The 23,792-nt window shown below is 46.2% G+C and overlaps 10 non-coding genes across 10 annotated transcripts; all 10 read left to right on the top strand.

The window, feature by feature from the left end:
• Window positions 1-105: 105 nt before the first annotated feature.
• On the top strand, window positions 106-178 carry trnav-cac. Its single transcript has one exon. It is a non-coding gene; the product is annotated as a tRNA-Val (tRNA).
• A 2,592-nt stretch (window positions 179-2,770) lies between these two features.
• Window positions 2,771-2,842, top strand: trnav-cac. Its single transcript has one exon. It is a non-coding gene; the product is annotated as a tRNA-Val (tRNA).
• A 2,669-nt stretch (window positions 2,843-5,511) lies between these two features.
• On the top strand, window positions 5,512-5,584 carry trnav-cac. Its single transcript has one exon. It is a non-coding gene; the product is annotated as a tRNA-Val (tRNA).
• A 2,613-nt stretch (window positions 5,585-8,197) lies between these two features.
• On the top strand, window positions 8,198-8,270 carry trnav-cac. The gene has a single exon. It is a non-coding gene; the product is annotated as a tRNA-Val (tRNA).
• Window positions 8,271-9,808: 1,538 nt separating this feature from the next.
• trnav-aac lies at window positions 9,809-9,881 on the top strand. Its single transcript has one exon. It is a non-coding gene; the product is annotated as a tRNA-Val (tRNA).
• A 3,154-nt stretch (window positions 9,882-13,035) lies between these two features.
• trnav-cac lies at window positions 13,036-13,108 on the top strand. Its single transcript has one exon. It is a non-coding gene; the product is annotated as a tRNA-Val (tRNA).
• Window positions 13,109-17,333: 4,225 nt separating this feature from the next.
• Window positions 17,334-17,406, top strand: trnav-cac. Its single transcript has one exon. It is a non-coding gene; the product is annotated as a tRNA-Val (tRNA).
• Window positions 17,407-18,946: 1,540 nt separating this feature from the next.
• trnav-aac lies at window positions 18,947-19,019 on the top strand. Its single transcript has one exon. It is a non-coding gene; the product is annotated as a tRNA-Val (tRNA).
• A 1,604-nt stretch (window positions 19,020-20,623) lies between these two features.
• On the top strand, window positions 20,624-20,696 carry trnav-cac. The gene has a single exon. It is a non-coding gene; the product is annotated as a tRNA-Val (tRNA).
• Window positions 20,697-22,228: 1,532 nt separating this feature from the next.
• Window positions 22,229-22,301, top strand: trnav-aac. The gene has a single exon. It is a non-coding gene; the product is annotated as a tRNA-Val (tRNA).
• Window positions 22,302-23,792: the final 1,491 nt, after the last annotated feature.

Here is a 23,792-nt window from a genome sequence, read left to right as displayed (position 1 = left end):
ACATCAATATCCTGAAACTGTCTACCACCCGTGATGATCCCACGAACGCTGCAGTTCAAAAAAGAACGCAGTAAGGTGCACTTGTGTGAGGGCTGGCAGCCGTCCGTTTCTGTAGTGTAGTGGTTATCACGTTCGCCTCACACGCGAAAGGTCCCCAGTTCGAAACTGGGCAGAAACACTGCCCTTTGGTCTCTCGTCTCAGGATTAAAGTCAAACAGCACCACTGTGAGCAATCTTGGAGTTATCTTTGATCAGGACATGTCGTTTAAGTCTCACATTAAGCAAATTTCAAGGACCGCCTTTTTTCAGCTACGTAATATTGCGAAAATCAGGAACATCCTGTCTAAAAATGATGCAGAAAAACTAGTCCATGCATTTGTTACTTCTAGGCTGGATTACTGCAATTCCTTATTATCAGGCTGCTCGAAAAAGTCCATTAAGACTCTTCAGCTGATCCAGAATGCTGCAGCACGTGTTCTGACAGGAACCAGGAAAAGAGATCATATTTCTCCCGTTTTAGCTTCTTTGCATTGGCTTCCAGTAAAATCCAGAATAGAATTTAAAATCATTCTTCTTACCTACAAAGCCCTTAATGGTCAGGCACCATCTTATCTTAAAGATAGTCTTGTGCTTTCTCGTCCCTCTCCTCTCTCCTGCTATCACTTCCTGCAGGTTTTCTGGCTCTGGAGCTGTGGAGTCTGGATCTGTGGCTGCGGGTCACCTGCTGCCCCCGTGTTCCTGCTCGGCGCCCTCTGCTGCAACGACTATTGTTACTACCTATTATTATTATTGTTATTATAATCATTAACATTACGATTGTTATCATTAACACTACTATAAATATCTGTACCCTTTTTCATTTAGTCTATAGCAACATCGCCTTTACTGTCTGTACCTCTGTGTGTGTATATTGTGTAGGCTGCCTCCCCCCCTCTCTCCTTCCATCCCTCTCTTTTTCTCCGTGTTCCTCTTCTGCCCTCTCCCTCTCCCCCCCCCCCCCCCTCTCTCTCTCTCTCCCTCTCTCTCCTTCACCCATACGGTCGAGGCAGATGGCCGCCCACCCTGAGCCATGGTTCTGCTTGAGGTTTCTGCCTCTTAAAAGGAAGTTTTTCCTTGCCTCTGTCGCCTAGTGCTTGCTCTTGGTGGGAACTGTTGGGCTTCTGTAAATAGCATCATAGAGTATGGTCTAGACCTGCTCTTTTATGATGTTTATGTTCCAGATGTTTGCTCATTGCTGTTAGTGTAAATTCAAAGACGGCAAAAACGCAGCAACACAGATGTAATCAGTAACCCGAACAGGAAGCGCGAAAACACGGGTTTGTCACGTCGCCTAACACGCAAAGGGCCCCGGTTCGAAACCGGGCCGAAACATGCCCCTATGTCCACGTCTACTCTGAGCAGAAATTCACTGAACAAACTTATACACGCAAAACTTTTGTTTTTGCCGCCATTCATCATGAGCTGAACTCAAAGATCTAATACTTTCTCTATGTACAAAGGGCCTATTTCTCTCAAATATTGTTCACAAATCTGTCAAAATCTGTGTCAGTGAGCATTTCTCCTTTTCCAAGATAATCCATCCACCTCACAGGTGTGGCATATCAAGATGCTGATCAGACAGCATGGGTATTGCACATGTGTGCCTTAGGCTGGCCACAATAAAAGGCCAATTGAAAATTTGCAGTTCCATCACACAGAACAATGCCACAGAAGTCGAAAATCTTTGAGGGAGCGTGCAACTGGCATGCTGGCTGCAGGAATGTCCACCAGAGCGGTGGCCCGTGAATTGAGTGTTCATTTCTCTACCATAAGCCATCTCCAAAGGAATTTCAGAGAATTTGGCAGTACAGCCAACTGGCCTCACAACCGCAGAGCACGTGTAACCACACCATCCCAGGACCTCCACATCCAGCATCTTCACCTCCAAGATCGTCAAAGAATTTCTGCACAAACTGTCAGGAACCGTCTCAGGGAAGCTCATCTGCATGCTCGTCGTCCTCGTCGTCGTAACCGACTTGAGTGGGCAAATGCTCACATTCGATGGCGCCTGGCACTTTGGAGAGGTGTTCTCTTCACGGATCAATCCGAGTTTTCACTGTACAGGGCAGATGGCAGACAGCATGTATGTACACACCAGATACTGACTGGTTTTGGGAACCCCGCCCCCTCATACAGTGAAACTGCACTATCGAGTGTCCTTTTATTGTGGCCAGCCAAATTTGACAGATTTGTTGTATTTGAGAGAAATAGGCCCTTTGTGTACATAGAGAAAGTATTAGATTTGAGTTCAGCTCATGATGAATGGGGGCAAAAACAAAAGTGCTGCGTTTATAATTTGTTCAGTATATCAAACGGCTCGGTCACATCATCAGTAAAGCGGACCGCACCATGTCACGGAAGGAAGGTGACAATAGGACCAATGGCAATAGGCTGGAACTCCTCTTTCTCAAGGAAAGGGTAGAGTCACGCTGAGATACATCCCACTGTCTTATACTAGCGAGGACTACCGCGTCACCGCAAGCACGCCCTGTATTTCCGCTTGTCTACATCCAGTTCGTTGATATCAGCCAGTACATTTCTTTAGTGCCAGTGTTTCGAGAAAACGAAGAGGACTCCGAACTTTTGAGCGTATTGCTTCCGCTCTCCAGATGTTTGCTCATTGCTGTTAGTGTAAAATTCAAAGACGGCAAAAACGCAGCAACACAGATGTAATCAGTAACCGAACAGGAAGCGCGAAAACACGGGTTTGTGTGAGGGCTGGCAGCAGTCCGTTTCTGTAGTGTAGTGGTTATCACGTTCGCCTCACACGCGAAAGGTCCCCAGTTCGAAACGGGCAGAAACACTGCCCTTTGGTCTCTCGTCTCAGGATTAAAGTCAAACAGCACCACTGTGAGCAATCTTGGAGTATCTTTGATCAGGACATGTCGTTTAAGTCTCACATTAAGCAAATTTCAAGGACCGCCTTTTTCAGCTACGTAATATTGCGAAAATCAGGAAATCCTGTCTAAAAATGATGCAGAAAAACTAGTCCATGCATTTGTTACTTCTAGGCTGATTACTGCAATTCCTTATATCAGGCTGCTCGAAAAAGTCCATTAAGACTCTTCAGCTGATCCAGAATGCTGCAGCACGTGTTCTGACAGGAACCAGGAAAGAGATCATATTTCTCCCGTTTTAGCTTCTTTGCATTGGCTTCCAGTAAAATCCAGAATAGAATTTAAAATCATTCTTCTTACCTACAAAGCCCTTAATGGTCAGGCACCATCTTATCTTAAAGATAGTCTTGTGCTTTCTCGTCCCTTCTCTCTCTGCTATCACTTCCTGCAGGTTTTCTGGCTCTGGAGCTGTGGAGTCTGGATCTGTGGCTGCGGGTCACCTGCTGCCCCCGTGTTCCTGCTCGGCGCCCTCTGCTGCAACGACTATTGTTACTAGTCCTATTATTATTATTGTATTATAATCATTAACATTACGATTGTTATCATTAACACTACTATAAATATCTGTACCCTTTTTCATTTAGTCTATAGCAACATCGCCTTTACTGTCTGTACCTCTGTGTGTGTATAGTGTAGGCTGCCTCCCCCCCTCTCTCTCCTTCCATCCCTCTCTTTTTCTCCGTGTTCCTCTTCTGCCCTCTCCCTCTCTCCCCCCCCCCCCCTCTCTCTCTCTCTCCCTCTCTCCTTCACCCCATACGGTCGAGGCAGATGGCCGCCCACCCTGAGCCATGGTTCTGCTTGAGGTTTCTGCCTCTTAAAAGGAAGTTTTTCCTTGCCTCTGTCGCCTAGTGCTTGCTCTTGGTGGGAACTGTTGGGCTTCTGTAAATAGCATCATAGAGTATGGTCTAGATCTGCTCTTTTATGATGTTTATGTTCCAGATGTTTGCTCATTGCTGTTAGTGTAAAATTCAAAGACGGCAAAAACGCAGCAACACAGATGTAATCAGTAACCCGAACAGAAGCGCGAAAACACGGGTTTGTCACGTTCGCCTAACACGCGAAAGGGCCCGGTTCGAAACCGGGCCGAAACATGCCCCTATGTCCACGTCTACTCTGAGCAGAACAAACTTATACACGCAAAACTTTTGTTTTTGCCGCCATTCATCATGAGCTGAACTCAAAGATCTAATACTTTCTCTATGTACACAAAGGGCCTATTTCTCTCAAATATTGTTCACAAATCTGTCAAATCTGTGTCAGTGAGCATTTCTCCTTTTCCAAGATAATCCATCCACCTCACAGGTGTGGCATATCAAGATGCTGATCAGACAGCATGGGTATTGCACATGTGTGCCTTAGGCTGGCCACAATAAAAGGCCAACTCGAAAATTTGCAGTTCCATCACACAGAACAATGCCACAGATGTCGAAAATCTTTGAGGGAGCGTGCAACTGGCATGCTGGCTGCAGGAATGTCCACCAGAGCGGTGGCCCGTGAATGAGTGTTCATTTCTCTACCATAAGCCATCTCCAAAGGAATTTCAGAGAATTTGGCAGTACAGCCAACTGGCCTCACAACCGCAGAGCACGTGTAACACACCATCCCAGGACCTCCACATCCAGCATCTTCACCTCCAAGATCGTCAAAGAATTTCTGCACAAACTGTCAGGAACCGTCTCAGGGAAGCTCATCTGCATGCTCGTCGTCCTCGTCGTCGTAACCGACTTGAGTGGGCAAATGCTCACATTCGATGGCGCCTGGCACTTTGGAGAGGTGTTCTCTTCACGGATCAATCCGAGTTTTCACTGTACAGGGCAGATGGCAGACAGCATGTATGTACACACCAGATACTGACTGGTTTTGGGAACCCCGCCCCCTCAATACAGTGAAACTGCACATTATCGAGTGTCCTTTTATTGTGGCCAGCCAATTTGACAGATTTGTTGTATTTGAGAGAAATAGGCCCTTTGTGTACATAGAGAAAGTATTAGATCTTTGAGTTCAGCTCATGATGAATGGGGGCAAAAACAAAAGTGCTGCGTTTATAATTTTGTTCAGTATATCAAACGGCTCGGTCACATCATCAGTAAAGCGGACCGCACCATGTCAACGGAAGGAAGGTGACAATAGGACCAATGGCAATAGGCTGGAACTCCTCTTTCTCAAGGAAAGGGTAGAGTCACGCTGAGATACATCCCACTGTCTTATACTAGCGAGGACTACCGCGTCACCGCAAGCACGCCCTGTATTTCCGCTTGTCTACATCCCAGTTCGTTTGATATCAGCCAGTACATTTCTTTAGTGCCAGTGTTTCGAGAAAACGAAGAGGACTCCGAACTTTTGAGCGTATTGCTTCCGCTCTCCAGATGTTTGCTCATTGCTGTTAGTGTAAAATTCAAAGACGGCAAAAACGCAGCAACACAGATGTAATCAGTAACCCGAACAGGAAGCGCGAAAACACGGGTTTGTCACATCAATATCCTGAAACTGTCTACCACCCGTGATGATCCCACGAACGCTGCAGTTCAAAAAAGAACGCAGTAAGGTGCACTTGTGTGAGGGCTGGCAGCAGTCCGTTTCTGTAGTGTAGTGGTTATCACGTTCGCCTCACACGCGAAAGGTCCCCAGTTCGAAACTGGGCAGAAACACTGCCCTTTGGTCTCTCGTCTCAGGATTAAAGTCAAACAGCACCACTGTGAGCAATCTTGGAGTTATCTTTGATCAGGACATGTCGTTTAAGTCTCACATTAAGCAAATTTCAAGGACCGCCTTTTTTCAGCTACGTAATATTGCGAAAATCAGGAACATCCTGTCTAAAAATGATGCAGAAAAACTAGTCCATGCATTTGTTACTTCTAGGCTGGATTACTGCAATTCCTTATTATCAGGCTGCTCGAAAAAGTCCATTAAGACTCTTCAGCTGATCCAGAATGCTGCAGCACGTGTTCTGACAGGAACCAGGAAAAGAGATCATATTTCTCCCGTTTTAGCTTCTTTGCATTGGCTTCCAGTAAAATCCAGAATAGAATTTAAAATCATTCTTCTTACCTACAAAGCCCTTAATGGTCAGGCACCATCTTATCTTAAAGATAGTCTTTGCTTTCTCGTCCCTCTCCTCTCTCCTGCTATCACTTCCTGCAGGTTTTCTGGCTCTGGAGCTGTGGAGTCTGGATCTGTGGCTGCGGGTCACCTGCTGCCCCCGTGTTCCTGCTCGGCGCCCTCTGCTGCAACGACTATTGTTACTAGTCCTATTATTATTATTGTTATTATAATCATTAACATTACGATTGTTATCATTAACACTACTATAAATATCTGTACCCTTTTTCATTTAGTCTATAGCAACATCGCCTTTACTGTCTGTACCTCTGTGTGTGTATATTGTGTAGGCTGCCTCCCTCCCCTCTCTCTCCTTCCATCCCTCTCTTTTTCTCCGTGTTCCTCTTCTGCCCTCTCCCTCTCCTCCCCCCCCCCCCTCTCTCTCTCTCTCCCTCTCTCTCCTTCACCCCATACGGTCGAGGCAGATGGCCGCCCACCCTGAGCCATGGTTCTGCTTGAGGTTTCTGCCTCTTAAAAGGAAGTTTTTCCTTGCCTCTGTCGCCTAGTGCTTGCTCTTGGTGGGAACTGTTGGGCTTCTGTAAATAGCATCATAGAGTATGGTCTAGATCTGCTCTTTTATGATGTTTATGTTCCAGATGTTTGCTCATTGCTGTTAGTGTAAAATTCAAAGACGGCAAAAACGTAGCAACACAGATGTAATCAGTAACCCGAACAGGAAGCGCGAAAACACGGGTTTGTCACGTTCGCCTAACACGCGAAAGGGCCCCGGTTCGAAACCGGGCGGAAACATGCCCCTATGTCCACGTCTACTCTGAGCAGAAATTCACTGAACAAACTTATACACGCAAAACTTTTGTTTTTGCCGCCATTCATCATGAGCTGAACTCAAAGATCTAATACTTTCTCTATGTACACAAAGGGCCTATTTCTCTCAAATATTGTTCACAAATCTGTCAAAATCTGTGTCAGTGAGCATTTCTCCTTTTCCAAGATAATCCATCCACCTCACAGGTGTGGCATATCAAGATGCTGATCAGACAGCATGGGTATTGCACATGTGTGCCTTAGGCTGGCCACAATAAAAGGCCAACTCGAAAATTTGCAGTTCCATCACACAGAACAATGCCACAGATGTCGAAAATCTTTGAGGGAGCGTGCAACTGGCATGCTGGCTGCAGGAATGTCCACCAGAGCGGTGGCCCGTGAATTGAGTGTTCATTTCTCTACCATAAGCCATCTCCAAAGGAATTTCAGAGAATTTGGCAGTACAGCCAACTGGCCTCACAACCGCAGAGCACGTGTAACCACACCATCCCAGGACCTCCACATCCAGCATCTTCACCTCCAAGATCGTCAAAGAATTTCTGCACAAACTGTCAGGAACCGTCTCAGGGAAGCTCATCTGCATGCTCGTCGTCCTCGTCGTCGTAACCGACTTGAGTGGGCAAATGCTCACATTCGATGGCGCCTGGCACTTTGGAGAGGTGTTCTCTTCACGGATCAATCCGAGTTTTCACTGTACAGGGCAGATGGCAGACAGCATGTATGTACACACCAGATACTGACTGGTTTTGGGAACCCCGCCCCCTCAATACAGTGAAACTGCACATTATCGAGTGTCCTTTTATTGTGGCCAGCCAAATTTGACAGATTTGTTGTATTTGAGAGAAATAGGCCCTTTGTGTACATAGAGAAAGTATTAGATCTTTGAGTTCAGCTCATGATGAATGGGGGCAAAAACAAAAGTGCTGCGTTTATAATTTTGTTCAGTATATCAAACGGCTCGGTCACATCATCAGTAAAGCGGACCGCACCATGTCAACGGAAGGAAGGTGACAATAGGACCAATGGCAATAGGCTGGAACTCCTCTTTCTCAAGGAAAGGGTAGAGTCACGCTGAGATACATCCCACTGTCTTATACTAGCGAGGACTACCGCGTCACCGCAAGCACGCCCTGTATTTCCGCTTGTCTACATCCCAGTTCGTTTGATATCAGCCAGTACATTTCTTTAGTGCCAGTGTTTCGAGAAAACGAAGAGGACTCCGAACTTTTGAGCGTATTGCTTCCGCTCTCCAGATGTTTGCTCATTGCTGTTAGTGTAAAATTCAAAGACGGCAAAAACGCAGCAACACAGATGTAATCAGTAACCCGAACAGGAAGCGCGAAAACACGGGTTTGTGTGAGGGCTGGCAGCAGTCCGTTTCTGTAGTGTAGTGGTTATCACGTTCGCCTCACACGCGAAAGGTCCCCAGTTCGAAACTGGGCAGAAACACTGCCCTTTGGTCTCTCGTCTCAGGATTAAAGTCAAACAGCACCACTGTGAGCAATCTTGGAGTTATCTTTGATCAGGACATGTCGTTTAAGTCTCACATTAAGCAAATTTCAAGGACCGCCTTTTTTCAGCTACGTAATATTGCGAAAATCAGGAACATCCTGTCTAAAAATGATGCAGAAAAACTAGTCCATGCATTTGTTACTTCTAGGCTGGATTACTGCAATTCCTTATTATCAGGCTGCTCGAAAAAGTCCATTAAGACTCTTCAGCTGATCCAGAATGCTGCAGCACGTGTTCTGACAGGAACCAGGAAAAGAGATCATATTTCTCCCGTTTTAGCTTCTTTGCATTGGCTTCCAGTAAAATCCAGAATAGAATTTAAAATCATTCTTCTTACCTACAAAGCCCTTAATGGTCAGGCACCATCTTATCTTAAAGATAGTCTTGTGCTTTCTCGTCCCTCTCCTCTCTCCTGCTATCACTTCCTGCAGGTTTTCTGGCTCTGGAGCTGTGGAGTCTGGATCTGTGGCTGCGGGTCACCTGCTGCCCCCGTGTTCCTGCTCGGCGCCCTCTGCTGCAACGACTATTGTTACTAGTCCTATTATTATTATTGTTATTATAATCATTAACATTACGATTGTTATCATTAACACTACTATAAATATCTGTACCCTTTTTCATTTAGTCTATAGCAACATCGCCTTTACTGTCTGTACCTCTGTGTGTGTATATTGTGTAGGCTGCCTCCCTCCCCTCTCTCTCCTTCCATCCCTCTCTTTTTCTCCGTGTTCCTCTTCTGCCCTCTCCCTCTCTCTCCCCCCCCCTCTCTCTCCCTCTCCCTCTCTCTCCTTCACCCCATACGGTCGAGGCAGATGGCCGCCCACCCTGAGCCATGGTTCTGCTTGAGGTTTCTGCCTCTTAAAAGGAAGTTTTTCCTTGCCTCTGTCGCCTAGTGCTTGCTCTTGGTGGGAACTGTTGGGCTTCTGTAAATAGCATCATAGAGTATGGTCTAGATCTGCTCTTTTATGATGTTTATGTTCCAGATGTTTGCTCATTGCTGTTAGTGTAAAATTCAAAGACGGCAAAAACGTAGCAACACAGATGTAATCAGTAACCCGAACAGGAAGCGCGAAAACAAGGGTTTGTCACATCAATATCCTGAAACTGTCACGTTCGCCTCATATAGGAAAGGGTCCCAGTTCGAAACTGTGCAGAAACACTGCTCTTTGGTCTCTCGTCTCAGGATTAAAGTCAAACTGTACTCGGCCAAACTATCAGACAACCGCACAATGTATACTACTGTGTACACATAAAGTAGAACTTGTTAATAAAGACATGGACTTACAACTTCACTCATACGCTTTGTCAATGTCCTCTTGTTATTAGGTAAGGTAACCCCATCCTCACCCAGACAGATGGACGTCCTCCATGCTGCTGTATTACTTTTGTCTTTCTTGGTGAATAATCAGCAGCTGCTAGAGAACTGAACTCTCCCGTCGGGGAATCGAACCCCGACCTTCGCGCAGTCTTCAGCAGTTTCCGTAGTGTAGTGGTTATCACGTTCGCCTAACACGCGAAAGGGCCCCGGTTCGAAACCGGGCGGAAACATGCCCCTATGTCCACGTCTACTCTGAGCAGAAATTCACTGAACAAACTTATACACGCAAAACTTTTGTTTTTGCCGCCATTCATCATGAGCTGAACTCAAAGATCTAATACTTTCTCTATGTACACAAAGGGCCTATTTCTCTCAAATATTGTTCACAAATCTGTCAAAATCTGTGTCAGTGAGCATTTCTCCTTTTCCAAGATAATCCATCCACCTCACAGGTGTGGCATATCAAGATGCTGATCAGACAGCATGGGTATTGCACATGTGTGCCTTAGGCTGGCCACAATAAAAGGCCAACTCGAAAATTTGCAGTTCCATCACACAGAACAATGCCACAGATGTCGAAAATCTTTGAGGGAGCGTGCAACTGGCATGCTGGCTGCAGGAATGTCCACCAGAGCGGTGGCCCGTGAATTGAGTGTTCATTTCTCTACCATAAGCCATCTCCAAAGGAATTTCAGAGAATTTGGCAGTACAGCCAACTGGCCTCACAACCGCAGAGCACGTGTAACCACACCATCCCAGGACCTCCACATCCAGCATCTTCACCTCCAAGATCGTCAAAGAATTTCTGCACAAACTGTCAGGAACCGTCTCAGGGAAGCTCATCTGCATGCTCGTCGTCCTCGTCGTCGTAACCGACTTGAGTGGGCAAATGCTCACATTCGATGGCGCCTGGCACTTTGGAGAGGTGTTCTCTTCACGGATCAATCCGAGTTTTCACTGTACAGGGCAGATGGCAGACAGCATGTATGTACACACCAGATACTGACTGGTTTTGGGAACCCCGCCCCCTCAATACAGTGAAACTGCACATTATCGAGTGTCCTTTTATTGTGGCCAGCCAAAGGCACACCTGTGCAATACCCATGCTTGTCTGATCAGCATCTCGATATGCCACACCTGTGAGGTGGATGGATTATCTCGGCAAAGGAGAAGTGCTCACTAACACAGATTTTGACAGATTTGTTGTATTTGAGAGAAATAGGCCCTTTGTGTACATAGAGAAAGTATTAGATCTTTGAGTTCAGCTCATGATGAATGGGGGCAAAAACAAAAGTGCTGCGTTTATAATTTTGTTCAGTATATCAAACGGCTCGGTCACATCATCAGTAAAGCGGACCGCACCATGTCAACGGAAGGAAGGTGACAATAGGACCAATGGCAATAGGCTGGAACTCCTCTTTCTCAAGGAAAGGGTAGAGTCACGCTGAGATACATCCCACTGTCTTATACTAGCGAGGACTACCGCGTCACCGCAAGCACGCCCTGTATTTCCGCTTGTCTACATCCCAGTTCGTTTGATATCAGCCAGTACATTTCTTTAGTGCCAGTGTTTCGAGAAAACGAAGAGGACTCCGAACTTTTGAGCGTATTGCTTCCGCTCTCCAGATGTTTGCTCATTGCTGTTAGTGTAAAATTCAAAGACGGCAAAAACGCAGCAACACAGATGTAATCAGTAACCCGAACAGGAAGCGCGAAAACACGGGTTTGTCACGTTCGCCTAACACGCGAAAGGGCCCCGGTTCGAAACCGGGCGGAAACATGCCCCTATGTCCACGTCTACTCTGAGCAGAAATTCACTGAACAAACTTATACACGCAAAACTTTTGTTTTTGCCGCCATTCATCATGAGCTGAACTCAAAGATCTAATACTTTCTCTATGTACACAAAGGGCCTATTTCTCTCAAATATTGTTCACAAATCTGTCAAAATCTGTGTCAGTGAGCATTTCTCCTTTTCCAAGATAATCCATCCACCTCACAGGTGTGGCATATCAAGATGCTGATCAGACAGCATGGGTATTGCACATGTGTGCCTTAGGCTGGCCACAATAAAAGGCCAACTCGAAAATTTGCAGTTCCATCACACAGAACAATGCCACAGATGTCGAAAATCTTTGAGGGAGCGTGCAACTGGCATGCTGGCTGCAGGAATGTCCACCAGAGCGGTGGCCCGTGAATTGAGTGTTCATTTCTCTACCATAAGCCATCTCCAAAGGAATTTCAGAGAATTTGGCAGTACAGCCAACTGGCCTCACAACCGCAGAGCACGTGTAACCACACCATCCCAGGACCTCCACATCCAGCATCTTCACCTCCAAGATCGTCAAAGAATTTCTGCACAAACTGTCAGGAACCGTCTCAGGGAAGCTCATCTGCATGCTCGTCGTCCTCGTCGTCGTAACCGACTTGAGTGGGCAAATGCTCACATTCGATGGCGCCTGGCACTTTGGAGAGGTGTTCTCTTCACGGATCAATCCGAGTTTTCACTGTACAGGGCAGATGGCAGACAGCATGTATGTACACACCAGATACTGACTGGTTTTGGGAACCCCGCCCCCTCAATACAGTGAAACTGCACATTATCGAGTGTCCTTTTATTGTGGCCAGCCAAAGGCACACCTGTGCAATACCCATGCTTGTCTGATCAGCATCTCGATATGCCACACCTGTGAGGTGGATGGATTATCTCGGCAAAGGAGAAGTGCTCACTAACACAGATTTTGACAGATTTGTTGTATTTGAGAGAAATAGGCCCTTTGTGTACATAGAGAAAGTATTAGATCTTTGAGTTCAGCTCATGATGAATGGGGGCAAAAACAAAAGTGCTGCGTTTATAATTTTGTTCAGTATATCAAACGGCTCGGTCACATCATCAGTAAAGCGGACCGCACCATGTCAACGGAAGGAAGGTGACAATAGGACCAATGGCAATAGGCTGGAACTCCTCTTTCTCAAGGAAAGGGTAGAGTCACGCTGAGATACATCCCACTGTCTTATACTAGCGAGGACTACCGCGTCACCGCAAGCACGCCCTGTATTTCCGCTTGTCTACATCCCAGTTCGTTTGATATCAGCCAGTACATTTCTTTAGTGCCAGTGTTTCGAGAAAACGAAGAGGACTCCGAACTTTTGAGCGTATTGCTTCCGCTCTCCAGATGTTTGCTCATTGCTGTTAGTGTAAAATTCAAAGACGGCAAAAACGCAGCAACACAGATGTAATCAGTAACCCGAACAGGAAGCGCGAAAACACGGGTTTGTCACATCAATATCCTGAAACTGTCTACCACCCGTGATGATCCACGAACGCTGCAGTTCAAAAAAGAACGCAGTAAGGTGCACTTGTGTGAGGGCTGGCAGCCGTCCGTTTCTGTAGTGTAGTGGTTATCACGTTCGCCTCACACGCGAAAGGTCCCCAGTTCGAAACTGGGCAGAAACACTGCCCTTTGGTCTCTCGTCTCAGGATTAAAGTCAAACAGCACCACTGTGAGCAATCTTGGAGTTATCTTTGATCAGGACATGTCGTTTAAGTCTCACATTAAGCAAATTTCAAGGACCGCCTTTTTTCAGCTACGTAATATTGCGAAAATCAGGAACATCCTGTCTAAAAATGATGCAGAAAAACTAGTCCATGCATTTGTTACTTCTAGGCTGGATTACTGCAATTCCTTATTATCAGGCTGCTCGAAAAAGTCCATTAAGACTCTTCAGCTGATCCAGAATGCTGCAGCACGTGTTCTGACAGGAACCAGGAAAAGAGATCATATTTCTCCCGTTTTAGCTTCTTTGCATTGGCTTCCAGTAAAATCCAGAATAGAATTTAAAATCATTCTTCTTACCTACAAAGCCCTTAATGGTCAGGCACCATCTTATCTTAAAGATAGTCTTGTGCTTTCTCGTCCCTCTCCTCTCTCCTGCTATCACTTCCTGCAGGTTTTCTGGCTCTGGAGCTGTGGAGTCTGGATCTGTGGCTGCGGGTCACCTGCTGCCCCCGTGTTCCTGCTCGGCGCCCTCTGCTGCAACGACTATTGTTACTAGTCCTATTATTATTATTGTTATTATAATCATTAACATTACGATTGTTATCATTAACACTACTATAAATATCTGTACCCTTTTTCATTTAGTCTATAGCAACATCGCCTTTACTGTCTGTACCTCTGTGTGTGTATATTGTGTAGGCTGCCTCCCTCCCCTCTCTCCCTTCCATCTTTTCTCCTTTTTCTCCGTGTTCTCTTCTGCCCTCTCCCTCTCTCCCCCCCCCCCCTCTCTCTCTCTCCTCTCTCTCCTTCACCCATACGGTCGAGGCAGATGGCCGCCCACCCTGAGCCATGGTTCTGCTTGAGGTTTCTGCCTCTTAAAAGGAAGTTTTTCCTTGCCTCTGTCGCCTAGTGCTTGCTCTTGGTGGGAACTGTTGGGCTTCTGTAAATAGCATCATAGAGTATGGTCTAGATCTGCTCTTTTATGATGTTTATGTTCCAGATGTTTGCTCATTGCTGTTAGTGTAAATTCAAAGACGGCAAAAACGCAGCAACACAGAGTAATCAGTAACCCGAACAGGAAGCGCGAAAAACACGGGTTTGTCACGTTCGCCTAACACGCGAAAGGGCCCCGGTTCGAAACCGGGCCGAAACATGCCCCTATGTCCACGTCTACTCTGAGCAGAAATTCACTGAACAAACTTATACACGCAAAACTTTTGTTTTTGCCGCCATTCATCATGAGCTGAACTCAAAGATCTAATACTTTCTCTATGTACACAAAGGGCCTATTTCTCTCAAATATTGTTCACAAATCTGTCAAAATCTGTGTCAGTGAGCATTTCTCCTTTTCCAAGATAATCCATCCACCTCACAGGTGTGCATATCAAGATGCTGATCAGACAGCATGGGTATTGCACATGTGTGCCTTAGGCTGGCCACAATAAAAGGCCAACTTGAAATTTGCAGTTCCATCACACAGAACAATGCCACAGATGTCGAAATCTTTGAGGGAGCGTGCAACTGGCATGCTGGCTGCAGGAATGTCCACCGAGCGGTGGCCCGTGAATTGAGTGTTCATTTCTCTACCATAAGCCATCTCCAAAGGAATTTCAGAGAATTTGGCAGTACAGCCAACTGGCCTCACAACCGCAGAGCACGTGTAACCACACCATCCCAGGACCTCCACATCCAGCATCTTCACCTCCAAGATCGTCAAAGATTTCTGCACAAACTGTCAGGAACCGTCTCAAGGAAGCTCATCTGCATGCTCGTCGTCCTCGTCGTCGTAACCGACTTGAGTGGGCAAATGCTCACATTCGATGGCGCCTGGCACTTTGGAGAGGTGTTCCTTCACGGATCATCCGAGTTTTCACTGTACAGGGCAGATGGCAGACAGCATGTATGTACACACCAGATACTGACTGGTTTTGGGAACCCCGCCCCTCAATACAGTGAACTGCACTTATCGAGTGTCCTTTTATGTGGCCAGCCAAATTTGACAGATTTGTTGTATTTGAGAGAAATAGGCCCTTTGTGTACATAGAGAAAGTATTAGATCTTTGAGTTCAGCTCATGATGAATGGGGGCAAAAACAAAAGTGCTGCGTTTATAATTTTGTTCAGTATATCAACGGCTCGGTCACATCATCAGTAAAGCGGACCGCACCATGTCAACGGAAGGAAGGTGACAATAGGACCAATGGCAATAGGCTGGAACTCCTCTTCTCAAGGAAAGGGTAGAGTCACGCTGATACATCCCACTGTCTTATACTAGCGAGGACTACCGCGTCACCGCAAGCACGCCCTGTATTTCCGCTTGTCTACATCCAGTTCGTTTGATATCAGCCAGTACATTCTTTAGTGCCAGTATTTCGAGAAAACGAAGAGGACTCCGAACTTTTGAGCGTATTGCTTCCGCTCTCCAGAGTTTGCTCATTGCTGTTAGTGTAAAATTCAAAGACGGCAAAAACGCAGCAACACAGATGTAATCAGTAACCCGAACAGGAAGCGCGAAAACACGGGTTTGTCACGTTCGCCTAACACGCGAAAGGGCCCCGGTTCGAAACCGGGCGGAAACATGCCCCTATGTCCACGTCTACTCTGAGCAGAAATTCACTGAACAAACTTATACACGCAAAACTTTTGTTTTTGCCGCCATTCATCATGAGCTGAACTCAAAGATCTAATACTTTCTCTATGTACACAAAGGGCCTATTTCTCTCAAATATTGTTCACAAATCTGTCAAAATCTGTGTCAGTGAGCATTTCTCCTTTTCCAAGATAATCCATCCACCTCACAGGTGTGGCATATCAAGATGCTGATCAGACAGCATGGGTATTGCACATGTGTGCCTTAGGCTGGCCACAATAAAAGGCCAACTCGAAAATTTGCAGTTCCATCACACAGAACAATGCCACAGATGTCGAAAATCTTTGAGGGAGCGTGCAACTGGCATGCTGGCTGCAGGAATGTCCACCAGAGCGGTGGCCCGTGAATTGAGTGTTCATTTCTCTACCATAAGCCATCTCCAAAGGAATTTCAGAGAATTTGGCAGTACAGCCAACTGGCCTCACAACCGCAGAGCACGTGTAACCACACCATCCCAGGACCTCCACATCCAGCATCTTCACCTCCAAGATCGTCAAAGAATTTCTGCACAAACTGTCAGGAACCGTCTCAGGGAAGCTCATCTGCATGCTCGTCGTCCTCGTCGTCGTAACCGACTTGAGTGGGCAAATGCTCACATTCGATGGCGCCTGGCACTTTGGAGAGGTGTTCTCTTCACGGATCAATCCGAGTTTTCACTGTACAGGGCAGATGGCAGACAGCATGTATGTACACACCAGATACTGACTGGTTTTGGGAACCCCGCCCCCTCAATACAGTGAAACTGCACATTATCGAGTGTCCTTTTATTGTGGCCAGCCAAAGGCACACCTGTGCAATACCCATGCTTGTCTGATCAGCATCTCGATATGCCACACCTGTGAGGTGGATGGATTATCTCGGCAAAGGAGAAGTGCTCACTAACACAGATTTTGACAGATTTGTTGTATTTGAGAGAAATAGGCCCTTTGTGTACATAGAGAAAGTATTAGATCTTTGAGTTCAGCTCATGATGAATGGGGGCAAAAACAAAAGTGCTGCGTTTATAATTTTGTTCAGTATATCAAACGGCTCGGTCACATCATCAGTAAAGCGGACCGCACCATGTCAACGGAAGGAAGGTGACAATAGGACCAATGGCAATAGGCTGGAACTCCTCTTTCTCAAGGAAAGGGTAGAGTCACGCTGAGATACATCCCACTGTCTTATACTAGCGAGGACTACCGCGTCACCGCAAGCACGCCCTGTATTTCCGCTTGTCTACATCCCAGTTCGTTTGATATCAGCCAGTACATTTCTTTAGTGCCAGTGTTTCGAGAAAACGAAGAGGACTCCGAACTTTTGAGCGTATTGCTTCCGCTCTCCAGATGTTTGCTCATTGCTGTTAGTGTAAAATTCAAAGACGGCAAAAACGCAGCAACACAGATGTAATCAGTAACCCGAACAGGAAGCGCGAAAACACGGGTTTGTCACATCAATATCCTGAAACTGTCTACCACCCGTGATGATCCACGAACGCTGCAGTTCAAAAAAGAACGCAGTAAGGTGCACTTGTGTGAGGGCTGGCAGCCGTCCGTTTCTGTAGTGTAGTGGTTATCACGTTCGCCTCACACGCGAAAGGTCCCCAGTTCGAAACTGGGCAGAAACACTGCCCTTTGGTCTCTCGTCTCAGGATTAAAGTCAAACAGCACCACTGTGAGCAATCTTGGAGTTATCTTTGATCAGGACATGTCGTTTAAGTCTCACATTAAGCAAATTTCAAGGACCGCCTTTTTTCAGCTACGTAATATTGCGAAAATCAGGAACATCCTGTCTAAAAATGATGCAGAAAAACTAGTCCATGCATTTGTTACTTCTAGGCTGGATTACTGCAATTCCTTATTATCAGGCTGCTCGAAAAAGTCCATTAAGACTCTTCAGCTGATCCAGAATGCTGCAGCACGTGTTCTGACAGGAACCAGGAAAAGAGATCATATTTCTCCCGTTTTAGCTTCTTTGCATTGGCTTCCAGTAAAATCCAGAATAGAATTTAAAATCATTCTTCTTACCTACAAAGCCCTTAATGGTCAGGCACCATCTTATCTTAAAGATAGTCTTGTGCTTTCTCGTCCCTCTCCTCTCTCCTGCTATCACTTCCTGCAGGTTTTCTGGCTCTGGAGCTGTGGAGTCTGGATCTGTGGCTGCGGGTCACCTGCTGCCCCCGTGTTCCTGCTCGGCGCCCTCTGCTGCAACGACTATTGTTACTAGTCCTATTATTATTATTGTTATTATAATCATTAACATTACGATTGTTATCATTAACACTACTATAAATATCTGTACCCTTTTTCATTTAGTCTATAGCAACATCGCCTTTACTGTCTGTACCTCTGTGTGTGTATATTGTGTAGGCTGCCTCCCTCCCCTCTCTCTCCTTCCATCCCTCTCTTTTTCTCCGTGTTCCTCTTCTGCCCTCTCCCTCTCTCTCCCCCTCTCTCTCTCTCTCTCTCTCCCTCTCTCTCCTTCATCCCATACGGTCGAGGCAGATGGCCGCCCACCCTGAGCCATGGTTCTGCTTGAGGTTTCTGCCTCTTAAAAGGAAGTTTTTCCTTGCCTCTGTCGCCTAGTGCTTGCTCTTGGTGGGAACTGTTGGGCTTCTGTAAATAGCATCATAGAGTATGGTCTAGACCTGCTCTTTTATGATGTTTATGTTCCAGATGTTTGCTCATTGCTGTTAGTGTAAAATTCAAAGACGGCAAAAACGTAGCAACACAGATGTAATCAGTAACCCGAACAGGAAGCGCGAAAACAAGGGTTTGTCACATCAATATCCTGAAACTGTCACGTTCGCCTCATATAGGAAAGGGTCCCAGTTCGAAACTGTGCAGAAACACTGCTCTTTGGTCTCTCGTCTCAGGATTAAAGTCAAACTGTACTCGGCCAAACTATCAGACAACCGCACAATGTATACTACTGTGTACACATAAAGTAGAACTTGTTAATAAAGACATGGACTTACAACTTCACTCATACGCTTTGTCAATGTCCTCTTGTTATTAGGTAAGGTAACCCCATCCTCACCCAGACAGATGGACGTCCTCCATGCTGCTGTATTACTTTTGTCTTTCTTGGTGAATAATCAGCAGCTGCTAGAGAACTGAACTCTCCCGTCGGGGAATCGAACCCCGACCTTCGCGCAGTCTTCAGCAGTTTCCGTAGTGTAGTGGTTATCACGTTCGCCTAACACGCGAAAGGGCCCCGGTTCGAAACCGGGCGGAAACATGCCCCTATGTCCACGTCTACTCTGAGCAGAAATTCACTGAACAAACTTATACACGCAAAACTTTTGTTTTTGCCGCCATTCATCATGAGCTGAACTCAAAGATCTAATACTTTCTCTATGTACACAAAGGGCCTATTTCTCTCAAATATTGTTCACAAATCTGTCAAAATCTGTGTCAGTGAGCATTTCTCCTTTTCCAAGATAATCCATCCACCTCACAGGTGTGGCATATCAAGATGCTGATCAGACAGCATGGGTATTGCACATGTGTGCCTTAGGCTGGCCACAATAAAAGGCCAACTCGAAAATTTGCAGTTCCATCACACAGAACAATGCCACAGATGTCGAAAATCTTTGAGGGAGCGTGCAACTGGCATGCTGGCTGCAGGAATGTCCACCAGAGCGGTGGCCCGTGAATTGAGTGTTCATTTCTCTACCATAAGCCATCTCCAAAGGAATTTCAGAGAATTTGGCAGTACAGCCAACTGGCCTCACAACCGCAGAGCACGTGTAACCACACCATCCCAGGACCTCCACATCCAGCATCTTCACCTCCAAGATCGTCAAAGAATTTCTGCACAAACTGTCAGGAACCGTCTCAGGGAAGCTCATCTGCATGCTCGTCGTCCTCGTCGTCGTAACCGACTTGAGTGGGCAAATGCTCACATTCGATGGCGCCTGGCACTTTGGAGAGGTGTTCTCTTCACGGATCAATCCGAGTTTTCACTGTACAGGGCAGATGGCAGACAGCATGTATGTACACACCAGATACTGACTGGTTTTGGGAACCCCGCCCCCTCAATACAGTGAAACTGCACATTATCGAGTGTCCTTTTATTGTGGCCAGCCAAAGGCACACCTGTGCAATACCCATGCTTGTCTGATCAGCATCTCGATATGCCACACCTGTGAGGTGGATGGATTATCTCGGCAAAGGAGAAGTGCTCACTAACACAGATTTTGACAGATTTGTTGTATTTGAGAGAAATAGGCCCTTTGTGTACATAGAGAAAGTATTAGATCTTTGAGTTCAGCTCATGATGAATGGGGGCAAAAACAAAAGTGCTGCGTTTATAATTTTGTTCAGTATATCAAACGGCTCGGTCACATCATCAGTAAAGCGGACCGCACCATGTCAACGGAAGGAAGGTGACAATAGGACCAATGGCAATAGGCTGGAACTCCTCTTTCTCAAGGAAAGGGTAGAGTCACGCTGAGATACATCCCACTGTCTTATACTAGCGAGGACTACCGCGTCACCGCAAGCACGCCCTGTATTTCCGCTTGTCTACATCCCAGTTCGTTTGATATCAGCCAGTACATTTCTTTAGTGCCAGTGTTTCGAGAAAACGAAGAGGACTCCGAACTTTTGAGCGTATTGCTTCCGCTCTCCAGATGTTTGCTCATTGCTGTTAGTGTAAAATTCAAAGACGGCAAAAACGCAGCAACACAGATGTAATCAGTAACCCGAACAGGAAGCGCGAAAACACGGGTTTGTCACATCAATATCCTGAAACTGTCTACCACCCGTGATGATCCCACGAACGCTGCAGTTCAAAAAAGAACGCAGTAAGGTGCACTTGTGTGAGGGCTGGCAGCGTCCGTTTCTGTAGTGTAGTGGTTATCACGTTCGCCTCACACGCGAAAGGTCCCCAGTTCGAAACTGGGCAGAAACACTGCCCTTTGGTCTCTCGTCTCAGGATTAAAGTCAAACAGCACCACTGTGAGCAATCTTGGAGTTATCTTTGATCAGGACATGTCGTTTAAGTCTCACATTAAGCAAATTTCAAGGACCGCCTTTTTTCAGCTACGTAATATTGCGAAAATCAGGAACATCCTGTCTAAAAATGATGCAGAAAAACTAGTCCATGCATTTGTTACTTCTAGGCTGGATTACTGCAATTCCTTATTATCAGGCTGCTCGAAAAAGTCCATTAAGACTCTTCAGCTGATCCAGAATGCTGCAGCACGTGTTCTGACAGGAACCAGGAAAAGAGATCATATTTCTCCCGTTTTAGCTTCTTTGCATTGGCTTCCAGTAAAATCCAGAATAGAATTTAAAATCATTCTTCTTACCTACAAAGCCCTTAATGGTCAGGCACCATCTTATCTTAAAGATAGTCTTGTGCTTTCTCGTCCCTCTCCTCTCTCCTGCTATCACTTCCTGCAGGTTTTCTGGCTCTGGAGCTGTGGAGTCTGGATCTGTGGCTGCGGGTCACCTGCTGCCCCCGTGTTCCTGCTCGGCGCCCTCTGCTGCAACGACTATTGTTACTAGTCCTATTATTATTAGTTATTATAATCATTAACATTACGATTGTTATCATTAACACTACTATAAATATCTGTACCCTTTTTCATTTAGTCTATAGCAACATCGCCTTTACTGTCTGTACCTCTGTGTGTGTATATTGTGTAGGCTGCCTCCCTCCCTCTCTCTCCTTCCATCCCTCTCTTTTTCTCCGTGTTCCTCTTCTGCCCTCTCCCTCTCTCTCCCCCTCTCTCTCTCTCTCTCCCCTCTCTCCTTCATCCCATACGGTCGAGGCAGATGGCCGCCCACCCTGAGCCATGGTTCTGCTTGAGGTTTCTGCCTCTTAAAAGGAAGTTTTTCCTTGCCTCTGTCGCCTAGTGCTTGCTCTTGGTGGGAACTGTTGGGCTTCTGTAAATAGCATCATAGAGTATGGTCTAGACCTGCTCTTTTATGATGTTTATGTTCCAGATGTTTGCTCATTGCTGTTAGTGTAAAATTCAAAGACGGCAAAAACGTAGCAACACAGATGTAATCAGTAACCCGAACAGGAAGCGCGAAAACAAGGGTTTGTCACATCAATATCCTGAAACTGTCACGTTCGCCTCATATAGGAAAGGGTCCCAGTTCGAAACTGTGCAGAAACACTGCTCTTTGGTCTCTCGTCTCAGGATTAAAGTCAAACTGTACTCGGCCAAACTATCAGACAACCGCACAATGTATACTACTGTGTACACATAAAGTAGAACTTGTTAATAAAGACATGGACTTACAACTTCACTCATACGCTTTGTCAATGTCCTCTTGTTATTAGGTAAGGTAACCCCATCCTCACCCAGACAGATGGACGTCCTCCATGCTGCTGTATTACTTTTGTCTTTCTTGGTGAATAATCAGCAGCTGCTAGAGAACTGAACTCTCCCGTCGGGGAATCGAACCCCGACCTTCGCGCAGTCTTCAGCAGTTTCCGTAGTGTAGTGGTTATCACGTTCGCCTAACACGCGAAAGGGCCCCGGTTCGAAACCGGGCGGAAACATGCCCCTATGTCCACGTCTACTCTGAGCAGAAATTCACTGAACAAACTTATACACGCAAAACTTTTGTTTTTGCCGCCATTCATCATGAGCTGAACTCAAAGATCTAATACTTTCTCTATGTACACAAAGGGCCTATTTCTCTCAAATATTGTTCACAAATCTGTCAAAATCTGTGTCAGTGAGCATTTCTCCTTTTCCAAGATAATCCATCCACCTCACAGGTGTGGCATATCAAGATGCTGATCAGACAGCATGGGTATTGCACATGTGTGCCTTAGGCTGGCCACAATAAAAGGCCAACTCGAAAATTTGCAGTTCCATCACACAGAACAATGCCACAGATGTCGAAAATCTTTGAGGGAGCGTGCAACTGGCATGCTGGCTGCAGGAATGTCCACCAGAGCGGTGGCCCGTGAATTGAGTGTTCATTTCTCTACCATAAGCCATCTCCAAAGGAATTTCAGAGAATTTGGCAGTACAGCCAACTGGCCTCACAACCGCAGAGCACGTGTAACCACACCATCCCAGGACCTCCACATCCAGCATCTTCACCTCCAAGATCGTCAAAGAATTTCTGCACAAACTGTCAGGAACCGTCTCAGGGAAGCTCATCTGCATGCTCGTCGTCCTCGTCGTCGTAACCGACTTGAGTGGGCAAATGCTCACATTCGATGGCGCCTGGCACTTTGGAGAGGTGTTCTCTTCACGGATCAATCCGAGTTTTCACTGTACAGGGCAGATGGCAGACAGCATGTATGTACACACCAGATACTGACTGGTTTTGGGAACCCCGCCCCCTCAATACAGTGAAACTGCACATTATCGAGTGTCCTTTTATTGTGGCCAGCCAAAGGCACACCTGTGCAATACCCATGCTTGTCTGATCAGCATCTCGATATGCCACACCTGTGAGGTGGATGGATTATCTCGGCAAAGGAGAAGTGCTCACTAACACAGATTTTGACAGATTTGTTGTATTTGAGAGAAATAGGCCCTTTGTGTACATAGAGAAAGTATTAGATCTTTGAGTTCAGCTCATGATGAATGGGGGCAAAAACAAAAGTGCTGCGTTTATAATTTTGTTCAGTATATCAAACGGCTCGGTCACATCATCAGTAAAGCGGACCGCACCATGTCAACGGAAGGAAGGTGACAATAGGACCAATGGCAATAGGCTGGAACTCCTCTTTCTCAAGGAAAGGGTAGAGTCACGCTGAGATACATCCCACTGTCTTATACTAGCGAGGACTACCGCGTCACCGCAAGCACGCCCTGTATTTCCGCTTGTCTACATCCCAGTTCGTTTGATATCAGCCAGTACATTTCTTTAGTGCCAGTGTTTCGAGAAAACGAAGAGGACTCCGAACTTTTGAGCGTATTGCTTCCGCTCCAGATGTTTGCTCATTGCTGTTAGTGTAAAATTCAAAGACGGCAAAAAACGCAGCAACACAGATGTAATCAGTAACCCGAACAGGAAGCGCGGAAAACAC

Source organism: Micropterus salmoides, unplaced genomic scaffold, assembly GCF_014851395.1.
Source record: "Micropterus salmoides isolate LMB-PRFRI ecotype aquatic unplaced genomic scaffold, ASM1485139v1 Ms_hic_scaffold_3355, whole genome shotgun sequence".
In the NCBI taxonomy this organism is placed as follows: Eukaryota; Metazoa; Chordata; class Actinopteri; order Centrarchiformes; family Centrarchidae; genus Micropterus; species Micropterus salmoides.
Note: the sequence above shows the minus strand (reverse complement) of the source record. Positions and strands in the feature narration are given on the sequence as shown.